Genomic DNA, 12,860 nt, shown 5'->3' on the forward strand with positions numbered 1-12,860 from the left:
AGTCCCACCAAACAAGTTTATTGACATACCTTTGTGTATAATAACATTTTTATGCAAGTTTTTTGAAAGATGATGATTTACACAGGGTTCCTGTTCTTCACAATCACACTTTTTTTTTCTACCTTTCTGCAAACCTCTGATTTTTCCATATGTCTTTTTTGTTGCTTGCTTGCTTGCTTGGTGCCAATCATGTCCCATGCTCCTCAAATTCACCCTCTTTTCCAGTAAGGAACTTATCAAGACAGTTTCCTAAACACAAAATACCCTCTCACTAATATCATTCTATTCTCAGTATCTCAAATGCACACACACACACACACACAGAGAGAGAGAGAGAGAGAGAGAGAGAGAGAGAGAGAGAGAGAGAGACAGAGACAGAGACAGACTTGCCTACATTATAATAATACTATCTATAGACTAATAAGTCAATTAGTTTAGACTTTCTGCTATTTTTCAATTAATACAGTTACTTTGATTTGTAGCAATAACTCTGTGTGTGGAAGTAGAACCATTGGTCTCTCACTGAAATAATTGAAACAATATACTGACCAATCTAAATTTGTAAAATAAAATGAACTGGTTAATTTGGCATCTCCTAGAAGGAGCTATACTTTTATATACAGTAGTTAGGATCTTTTTTAAGAATGGAAGTTAGTTAATAAATGAACATTTGGATGAAATCTGGGTGTGACTGGCATGCATGTTGTGCTAGAGTTATAATTACTTAAGAGCAATTACTCAGTAATACTTCACTGACTATTTAAGTATCTGTTTATGCCTAAATATCTAATAGAGTTTCTCTTTTATTACTTTAAAAATGAATACTATTTTACCTTCTTAGCGTAGTAATTTAGAAATAAGATCACTTTACTTTGCTGAATAAGTTAAATAAGCTAGAGATAAAAGCAAGGGAAGAAAATCCAATCCTAAAAAAAAGAAAAGAAAATCCAATTCGGCCAATGAACACAATACAATAGATTATATGAACAAACCAAGGGCAGACACTTCGTTTCTGATATCTGAATTGGCCAAGTTTTAAACACAAAATTTGAATGCATTTCAATTCTGCTTTCTTTGAAATATATTAATATGCTATCAGCTCATATTATTTTTAATGTTGCTCTTTTTAAATACAATCTTTTCAACAATAAGAGGAAATTAGAGAAAATGGACAAAATCAAAATGAGGAGTCATTTAAGTTTCAGATGGGCAGCACAAAATCTGAGCTATTAACTTTTGAAACTATTCTGTTTTAGTTATTTGGAGAATCTTTTATATAAGACGAGTTAGTGAATCCTCCTTTAAATCAATATGTCTCCTTATTGAGGTTGTACTGTTGCCCAAGAATTAAGCCCAGTTACTGTTCCTTTAGGTACTAAAAGCTATTCAGGCTGATAAAGCAATTCTATTCTAGGAGTTCCTAGAATAAAACAAAGGATATGAAATTACTACCATTAAATTGAATAAAAGGTCAAGCTCTTAGCCTTAGTCCGCAAAATGTAATCTTGGAATAACTGTAGTTAAACCCCCATGATGTTGTTCCCATGTGTTTTGGGTTCCACATGAGACTTGTGTTGGCTGAGATGAGAAAATCTCACTTCATGAATCATTTAGCATGGTTGGAATGATAGACACAGCCTGAATTATCAGAGGTCCTAAAGAGATAAATTAATCAGACATAAATAAAATTAATGAAACTGTTACATTATCCATTAAATATTTAATGCCAAGATATTGACCCATTATTATTGAATGAAAAGAAATTTTATGGCACCACACTTACTTCATGAAGGTATTAAAAGCATGCCGAAGAACCAAAGGTCATATACTATCTACTCAGACTTTCCTCTTGCTTCTAATCATTCTACTTTTATATAGTCTGGCAGTAAGGTGCTAAATACTGATTTTTGTTTGAAATTTAAGGACATGAACAAGAAAAAAAATAAATTATTCCAATATCAGACTAATTTAAAGTTGTTCAATTCAGATTTTCATACACATGCAAAAAATGGCATACACAGGTCCTAGGTGTTGGTATACATCTGCATGTTATATCGCTTACCCATAAATTGAATGTTTTTTCCTTTACTGGGAGACTAAGTTACAGGTAAAGAATAATGTAAAAGAAAATATACTTTGAAAAATACATACTGCATGAATGGCACTACAGAAACATCTCCCCCTTCAATTCACCAAAGAGGATATCCAGTACGTCAATAACTACATGGAAAAGCAGTCACTCTTGCTTTTAATAAGGGAGATACAGATTAAAATCACATTGAGACATCATTTTATACCCATGAGAATGGCACAGATTAATAAATGACCAATAACAACAAATGGTAGAAAGAATGCAGGGAAAAGAGGAACCCTATTAAACTTTTGTGGGAATTCAATCTGGTAAAACCGTTTTGGAAAGTGATCTATATTAACCTTAAACACTAAAAATAGAAATAATAACCTAGCTATTCCACTCCCGGGCATCTATCCAAAGAATATGAGAGCATTAAGGCAAAACAAAATATATATACTTTATGGTGTTTATTGCTGCATTATTTACAACAGTCAGGACATGGGAGCAGCCTAAATCTCCATTGTGAGAACATGGCATATCCATGCTATGGAAACCTATGGGTCATAAGACACAATATTGCCATTTATAGCAGAAAGGAGCTTGAGGGAACTATGTAGCAAAGCAAGTCAGAATTAACAAAGACAAATATTGGACATCTATACAGCAGACTTTTCAACAAAGTAAAATTCTTATAAAAACTTGCAGTCATTAGTAAGTGTGAAGTTCTGAGGTTTAGAAGGCAGAAGGAAGAAAGGAAATATAAGATAATGGTGCTGAAAAATTTTCCCTCTCACATAACTCATTGTGATTTTAGCAACTGTAATCAAGATTAGTAGGAATTCATATTAGTTGAGTAGTAAAAGGTCTTCTCTTTTTCTCCATACTGGACTATGGCTTGTAAGGAAAGGTGTGTTGATAAAAGAATTATTTGAATCGGTCACTTACCCTTTTCTTTTCTTTCTTTTTTTTTTAAGATTTTATTATTTTTTATTTATACAAGAACCAGGGTATAGTCCAGATGCACGGGAGGGTGAGAGGATTCACCAGAGACAGAGCGGGGAATAGAACAGGCCGACTGACGAAATATACTGCTGAGGGGAGGAGCGGACGTGACAGGAGAGGTCTGCTGCGCCATGTGGGTTGCTCCAAGGCCGGTGGGGATCAAACCAGCACTGCCGAGGCTGCAGACAGCCTCACAGCGGCACGCTCAACCGCCTGCACCACCAGGGAGGCCCTACCCTTTTCTAGCATAACTAAGCTAAAGTAAAATTTGAAGTTTCTGAATTTCTGCTTCAACTTTAGAAACAAACACATACTTTCCAAACTATTTTTCTCAGAACTTTTTTCTATAGCTTAAAGCCTTGCTCATAATTTGAGTTTTAGAGAAACACTAAATGCTAAATTCTTATAAACTTCCTGTAAGTATGATAACTTCCCATAAGATAGAAAGAAAATTACATCTATTTTCTTTTTAATTTCTTTTGGTCTGGTCTTGTCTCTTATGAAAAACTGTTCACAAGTTCACAAGAAGAAATTACATTACTTATCCAGTTTAGAACCTGGACTGATCATATTATTAAATTGTCCTTCAGATAAACTCTCAGGTAACTTCTCGATGTCATTGATTCTCACCTTAGGACAAGAATCCAGTTGTAGAGGAATTGTGTGTATTATGGGGGCACCCTTGACCTCATGTGTATCCTAGGTGTATACTGCATGACATATGCTGCTTTGAGGTAAATCTTACATCTGTTTTGTCTTTAAGGGTCCCTGACCATTAAAGCTTAAATCTGTGGTCCATCAACATTTGTTCAATACTCAGTACTAGAAATAGTCCTACTCGCAGTCCGGACGAGCATGGTCTACCTAAGTGAGATCTGGGTGTGACTGTCATTGATCTTAACAGGGTCTCCTCTGCATGTCCTTGCACTACCATATGAACTCTGGCAAGCTTTTTGTTTGCTTCTGGGTCTATATATGGCAAAAAAAGGTTTCACTGGAGAAATAAAACTCCACTGCTTCCCTCCACTGGACAGTACAGCACCACCAAGTTTACTTTAATTAAGTCTGTTTCCAGGTCATTCACTCTAGGCTTCTCAATGTTCCATATAAGTAATGCCCTAACTACTGTGTTCCACCCTAACATAAATGCCATTTTCTAGAAAAAGACTCAGAAGTAGAATATTTGGGGGCCTCCCTGGTGGCACAAGGGGTTAAGTCTCAGCACTATGAAGCAGCCACTGCAGCATGAGTTCGATCCTCAGTCAGGGAGCCGACACACACATGGAGCAGCAGACCTCTCCTGTCTCGACCGCTGCTCCCCTCAGCTGAGTATTTCAGTCAAACTGCCTTTTCTGCTCCCCACTCTTGTCTCTGGTGAATCCTCTCATCCCCCACCCCCACTCCTGCACTTTCAGTCTACACCCCAGCTCTTGTATGCATATTTTTTTTTAAAAAAAAGAATATCAGAACACACATCTGGAGTCATCTCTGTGACCTCTGCTTCTATCCTCCTTTAATTTTTCTAGTCAGAAAAAAATAGTTTCCCTGTTTGCTTTTCTTACTTGTACCTCTGTGGTTTAGCCCATACTTCCAGCTCTTGATATGCTAAAGAGAGAGATAAAGGAATATGACAATCTTTCCTCTTGACAATATCCATAGCTCTCAAGGTTATTGACTTATTTCCAAATCATATTTTTAAATGTCAGAAACTGAATTTTTTTCTTTGATTTCTTCAATAACAAATTCTACTCTTATTCAGTCAGAAGGGCAGAGTTGGGCAAAGAGGATGTAGTACAAAGGAGAATTTGAAAGGTTAAAAGGAAAAGCACATTAATAACCTTAGGCCATCACAACTACAGATTTTTTTCTCTTTATGCTTCTAAAAGTAGATCATGAATATAAAGTGTATATAAAATTCAAAGGGCAATGTCATCTTAAGAATAAGTTCCAGAGTTAGAAAATATATAAAGGACTTATAAAGTTTAAAGTATAAAATATTAACCATATTTCTATCAGAAAATTCAGTTCTAATATCTGAATTGGACAAATATTGAACACAAAATTTGAATTGAGTTCAATTCTTCCTCACTTGAAGTATATTATTAATATTACAGAGACTCCATTTCTATGGTAAAAATAGTGGTAAAAATTCAAAACTTCTTGGAACCTATACTCAGCATAGATGTAAAAGCACTGATATCCATAATTTTTAAATTACAAAAATGTAAATGTAATTTTACACTTACAAAAATGTAAAAAAAAAGACAGGTGTGCTATTCATTAAAAAGCAGTTTGCAAAAGCAGAAATGCAAATGCCTAATAAACGTTAAAATAAATGTTCACGTTAATTCTGATTTCCAGAATGTAAGGAGCTTGGAAGTCTCCACTCTCCTAACAATAGGTAAAATCCTAGACAGTCTGAAATACTAACAACTTTTCTTGGATCTAAAAAGAAAGGAGGACATAGGGCAAAACTGTTGTCTCCAATATTGGAGAGACAAACAGGCAAATATAGGAAGGAAATTCATGGTTGGGAGCTGCTGTGGAAACCATTGCTGTTTATGGGAAACATGCATGATAATTGATAAACTGATGAATCGCTGATGAATGATAACTATCATGGTATGGACAACAATGAGTCAAAAACTCCAAGTGGACCGAATCATAATGAGCCCACAAAAATTTGACAAAATTTACCTACAGGAGTCTGACTAGATTCCCACAGAAATATTATAGAAAAATCCCCTCACGCTTCACAAAGTGGAAAAAACTATTTTGAAAACACTATAAAGCCCCCCTCAGAATAAATCGGTCAATTAGAACCTCACCTCCAGGTTTTTTTATCAGAGCCTAACTAACCTAGATAAAGCCAACTCTAGCTGGTTCTAGACATCTGGCCTTATGAAAACTGAGAAACACTTGCAAAGTTCACAGTCCAGAGGTACAAGCTCACTAAGAGACTGAAACCTAAACCTCGGGTTATAGAATGCTTCTTTTTCCACACAGCTATCACACATTACTAAGACATATTTACTGCAGTCCTCTTCCCAGCACATCATGTCCAGCTTTAAAAAAAAAAAATATCAAGTATTCTAAAGGTAAAACCACAATTTGATCAAGCAATATTGTTAAGATGTCAGCTCTGCTAAACCAAGTCTATTATATTTAATGCAATTTTAATCAAAATCTCAGCAAGTTATTTCCTGGATAAACAAATTGATTCTTAAGTTCAGATAGAAAGGCAAAAAGATCCCAAATAACCAACACGAAGTTCAAAAAGGAGAAACAAGTTGGACCGACTTCAAAATTTATCATAAAACTGCAAAATTAAGATATTCAGAAAGACTAGACAAATAGATCAATGGAACATATAGGAAGTCTAAGCTCAGAAGTTGCATAAACACAATCAATTGATTTTGATGAAAGAGCAAAGGGTAATACAATTCAGTGAAGATAGTTTCTTCAACAACTGGTGCTATTTTTATAGAATGCCTGCATTACAGTGTCCAAACTGCAGAATACTGACACCACCAAAATGCTGGTGAAAAAGTGGAGTAAAAGGAATTATCATTCATTGCCGGTGGGAATGCAAAATGGTAGTTACTTTGGAAAGCAGCTTGATTATTTCTTATAAAACTAAATGTACCCTTGCCATATGATCTAGCAATCATGGTCTTTGGTATTTACACAAATGAGTTGAAAACTTCTGCTCACACAAAAACCTGTGTTTATAGCAACTTTAATCATAATTGCCAGTTTGAAAGCAACTAAAAGATCCTTTAGTATGGAAATGGATAAACAGTGATAGATCCAGAAAATGGAATATTATTCATTGCTAAATGAAATGAGCTATAAAACCATGAAAAGACAGAGAAGCAAGTTAAATACATTCTACTAAGCAAAAGTAGCCACTCTAAAAATGCTATGTACTCTATAATTCCAACCATATGACATCTGGAATGTGCAAAGCTATGGAGATAATGAAAAGATCAGTGGAGTGGGGAAGAGGTGCAGGGTAGGATGAATAGGAAGAAAAGATTTTTAGGGCAGAAAAAATGCTCTATGATGCCATAATGTTAAATGTTATTATACAATTTACCAAACTCATAAAATGTACAACATCAAAAGTGATTTGCAACATGTACGTGACTGTGAGTGATCGTTATGTGTCAATGTAGGTTCATAAACTGTAAAATGAATGTCCCACCCTGGAGCTAGATATCAATAATACATGAGATTCTGCATGTGTGGAGTAGGGTTATTTGGGAAATCTCTGTGTTTTCCTCTCAGTATTATTGTAAATCTAACCCCCCTCTAAAAGCAGTCTTATGAACATGAACTTAAAAAATAAGCTGTTTATCATTCAGAGGTTATCAAAGAAGTGCAAGTTGAAATGAGGCACATTCTGCCCCATAGATTGGTAAAGGCCTAAAAGGATAGTAGAGATCAGTAAGGGGAAAAGAAAGAAGCTGATTCTGGAAATCAGGTAATATGTGTATTGAAATTGCCATGGTGCTAGTCATTAACTTTATAAATGTGGCAAGTAACTATAATTCTGTGATCTTTGACTTTTACTACTGTAATTAAACATGATCATGTAAACTTGAAGGAGTCTTAGATTTATATGTTACAGTATTTGGAATCTACTTGACAGATAAATGTCAGTAAAGAATAGTTGCTATAAGAATGAAAATTGGTTAATCCTATTTGAACAGGCATTTGACAATACAGTAATAAAGACTTAAAAATGTATGTTTTATGAGTTAATTTTTCCAAAGTAAGTAATGAGATATATGGGTAAAGTACTTGAAAATTTCATTTATGATAGTGAGAAAATTGGACACAAATGTCTCCAAATAGGAATTTACTAAAATTTGATATACATACTACTAAGACCAACATTTGCTGACTTCTCTTTGTTTATTGTCTGGCTTACCTTTTGTTTTTGCAAGCTCAGTCATGTATTTTAAAGCTTCTAATTATATGTAAATCTACCACTAGGAACTGGAGATTTTTAAAGCATTCTTAATACTTGATCTTATTTAACAAAAACTCTATGCATTTCTTTTTTACATTGGTACATATTCATATATATTTAAGCTGAAAGTAGCAATCTTTTAAGCAGCGTATAACTAGTTGTAATGTATAAGCAATATTCAAACAAAAATTTAAAAATATTAAAACATGATATGTAGGAGGTTGGATCATTAAGGATTGTGTATGCTTTCCTATGTTCTGAAAAACCCTTAATTTCTAAGAACATACTGGTGGTTATCAATGGGAAGAGTGAAGACAGGGTGGATAAAATGGGTAAGTGGAGTCAGTAATATAGTGCTGAATGAAAGCTGGACATTTAGTGGTGATCAGAATGTAATATATACAGGTATCAAAATATAAAACTGTACACATGAAACTTAAATAAACAAACTTAGATTATGAGAACAAAATGACAGTCACCAGAGAGTAAGGGGGCTGAGTGATCAACAAATCAGATAAAGGTGGTAATTATGCGGTGGTGGATGAGAAGTAAATTTTTGGTGGGGATATAATGTAACATACATAAATGCAGAATTATAACTGTACACCTGAGTCCTATATAATGTTATAAACTAAATATTACACAAATGTTTTAAAAATTAGTATTTGGTGAATAAATTATGAATAAAAAAAGTGAGCCCCCAAATAATTTTAAAAATTATAACTAATCAAACTAAAATTAAATCCTTCAAATGGTAAACACATTTCACTCTAATGATTTCTTTTCTTTTTGAAGTGGGGGGAAGCATCTTAAATCAGAGGTTTGAGTGTAACATTGTGATCCTATGTAGTTTTCAAAGTCACATGAGAACTTAAGGAATATCTTAGCGTGTTCTCTCTTAATCATTCCTTTAGTAGCTTAAAGTTCAATTAGCATGAGTTCATTAAGAACAAGGATCTACACTAAAATTTAAGATTAAACGGTTCTCACTAGAAGCTGCTATATAATTAGGTTGTATTTATTGGCTGAATGATTCATTATTGGTTTTGATCAGTTGTTTTATTGTGTTATGTCATCACATCTGAATGAAAAAAGTGTTTGCCAGTGTACAATCAAGAGTTATGTTTTATAGTTACCAAGAGGATTTCTAAAAAACAGCATGCCCTTTATAATAAAAAAAAAATTCAATTTACAAAATAATGCAATACAGTTTAAAACCAGGATCCAAATGTGAGTCAGGGAGGCAGACTAGTGCACCATCAGGGGAATCACAACAGAGCTTCAGGCAATGAGGAAAAGAAACTCCCCCAGGAACATGATAAAATTAGCAATGATTTGTGGGCACTTTGATCCATGTATTGAGTGAGAATTGTGGTTGAACTGTACCATTTAGGAGCTCCAGTTCTTCGTCTAAGAAGTCATCTGAAATACTGTAGCACAGGCTTCAAAACATTATTTAATTGGGTTATCATGAGTAAAACTTTCTAAGGGAAAAGGGCATTGGTAATTCATCAGAGGTCTAATTAGCCACAGTTTTTGTTTTGTTACACAATTATTATTGTAGCATATATTTTCACAGCTCTCAATTATGCAGAAATAGTTCACTTGTTCTATATAGTGACCTCAATATCATCTCTCCATTGGAACATTCAGTGTTACTAGAAAAAAAATACTGGTTTTTAAAAGAATATTTTGAGTGTTTATGTCTGTAAAGGTATGTACATCTAATTATAATACAAATCCCTGAGATAATGTATTACTAGTGTTCTGTGATATTGAAATCTGACATTATGTCAAGGTGCTTGGGTGAAAATCAAACTGAGACAAAAGAAAATGTCCAAAACACAACAAACAGAGCTCTTTGGAACAAAGCCAAAAATTAATTTCTTATTTTCATTTTCAGAGGCAAATGTAATTTTTTCTCCTCATAATTTCTCTCTTGAAATTCTCTTTCTTGAAAGCCTTTTATTATCGTGGGAGAACATTCTAAATTCTTAAATAAAGCAGTTCGAGCACAAGGATAAAGATCTTTACCTATATTCAATTTGGCTAAGACATGCATCAAACACTCTGCTGGAATGTAGGGTCTTAATATTCAAATCTGACCTTGATCAGAAGATGTGGCACATATACACAATGGAATATTATTCAGCAATCAAAAAAGATAAACTCATGCCATTCGCAGCAATGTCATGGAAATAGAAGGAATTATGCTCGGTAAAATAAGCCAGAAGGAAAAAGAAAAAGATCGGATGGTTTCACTTATAGCAGGAATATAAGAAAACCAAGTAAGACATCAGTGTAGAAAAATATTAACAGTACAAAACACAACAAAGCAAAAACGTATAATTATAAATCAGAGACATCCTGCAGAGGAGGAGGAGGGAGAGGGATCAGAGGGAGGGAGGGAGGAGCACAGGGGACTGAGGTGATGGTGCACAGGTGCATTGGTGAAGGAAACTATATGGGAACTACACCTGAGGGGGTGGGGGGAAGCAAATATTGTTTAAAAATGAACAATGATGTCAAAAAATTATATTAAAATAAATAAAAACCAGACCTTGATCTTCCAAAGTAGTATTTCAACAGAGAGAGACAAAAATTTTAGGGATTAAACATTGGGGTCTGATGATTTCTACACATTCCCATATGTGAACTGAAATAAACAGAGTGGTTGGCTAATAATTCTCATGTTTGCAATGACCTGTCATAAATGTCCCTACCACCTCATGCTTTCTCTGCTACCAGACTTTGGAAAGATGTATGTTTCAGACTGCCAATATTTAGCTGCCACTTCATTACTGTGTTCTTAAATTTGGAAGTCATCCTTGCTGCTTCTTCCTCACTCCTCACTGAATATTCGGGCTCGTCAATTTTGGTTTTTTCACATCCCTGTTGGCAGACCAGATTTTATCCAACAAAACACTTTGTGTCCCTTAGGTCATCTCTTGTCTCTGTAGATCCAACAGCCATTAAAAGTGTTCCTTTCCTGTGCTTTCAGTCTTTCTCCTCTCAGTCCACTTTGGCTTTGCAAACAGTGTGGTCTTCCTCAAATTTAAATGAGAGTACTTGCTCATTGGCCTCTAAACCCTTTCTCATTTCCTTCAGGACAAACTCAAACAACTTTTAAAGGCCTTCATAGTCCATCTTTCTAATTACATTCAACTTGAGCTTCTTCCCTTTCATGCTATGCTCCTCTGTTTATGAAGATCTTATTCCCAGACAATGCAGTGTCATTGCTATTTTTTAACCCTTTAACTTTGTAGTTGTGTTAAGTACCACCTTCTCTCCAGTACTTGACCACTTTCCATATTACCTGATTAATGTCTCTACATCTTTGAAGTTAGGTTTAGGTATTCCCCAGGAAGTTACAAGAGCTCTCTTATCATGAGTAGGTTTCCTTATTTTTCACACTGAGTTCTTTGAACAATCCTGCCATGGAATTCAATGATGTGAAGTTATAATTGCCTCTTTCTAGACTTTAAATATCCAAAGGGTATTGCTCTTATCTATCAGACGATCTAGTTCTGTGCCCTATCTTTAATGAAGACATGTCAGGTAGTCTATCAAACTTTTCCCTTTTCCCTTCACATGCAGGTAGAAGAACATAGGGCATTGTTATCTCTTATCTTTTCTTTCTAGTGGAAGAATAAAGAGACCCCTTCTTGCCATGTTTAGGACCACTGACTTTCCCATCGATTAGATCCAGAGAGTATAACCAACTGATATGCACCTGAACAGCTATGCCAGTAGTTAAAATAATGATAGCAGTAGCTAGAGTCACTGTCCTGAGGGAAGTGAGAATACTTCTGCTTTTCTTGCCAAGTTAGGTATTTCTTAGAACCCTCTCCTAGGTGACCGCAGATGTAAAAACTAAAGCAATAAAATATGGCAGATCAGGGACTAGGATTCTAGCATCCTGCACCAGCCCTACAACCAGGGTCTGCTCTGTACTTGAATATCACACATAAGTGTAGGGGTATGGAATGAAAACCTAAGAATGATGATTTTTATTGTACTCTCTATATGACAGTTCTCAGTTTTGCTGTGTTTTTGAGCCATTTCATACATGGAATGCTCCATGTAAAACCTCTTAATTAAAATTCAAAAATATTTCCCAAGACTTGAAGGGAAAATTACTTAGAATTACTAAGTATACCCAAGCTACATATTTCATATTGTGTAGAGCATGTATGAATCATACTTTTCTAGTAGTAAATGCTTAAAGGCAATCAGAATCAACTAATTGATAGTATAATTAAAATGTAGGAACACATAAAACAACATGGAGTCATATGATATTCTAACAGACTGACTAGGAGATTGTAATTACAATATGGAAACAAGATTGGTCCCCACTTGACCTATTTGGTAGGGTAGAATACACATCAACACCAAGTAAAAGATTTATGGCAATAAAGTTTTTTATTAAAAAAATGGGATTGTAAGATATTCTAAATAAAAATGCTAGTGAGAACTAAAAATCAGCAGTGATGGTCACTTGCTATCAGAAAATTTCTAGATCATGCCTATCGCATCTTACTGTCTTTGGTTTTCCTCCTGACCCCTAAATACATTCCCTTACTTTCAATAATTATTTTGGAAGGCTTTTAGAGTATGACTGGCTTTAGTGATCTCTGACTTTCGGGTTATAGATAACATTCTCAACAGTTTATGTACATTTAATGAGACACAGGTTACATAGACTTAAGCCTGGTCGTTTTTCACTTGTTTTGCTATTTTATTGTTTTTGTTTTATTTAGTGTGGCACATTGATATAAAATTATAAAATTTTTAATAGCATGT

The sequence above is a fragment of the Talpa occidentalis genome, unplaced genomic scaffold, assembly GCF_014898055.3.
Source record: "Talpa occidentalis isolate TD23 unplaced genomic scaffold, MPIMG_talOcc4v2.1 talOcc4.2, whole genome shotgun sequence".
NCBI classification, from domain to species: domain Eukaryota; kingdom Metazoa; phylum Chordata; class Mammalia; order Eulipotyphla; family Talpidae; genus Talpa; species Talpa occidentalis.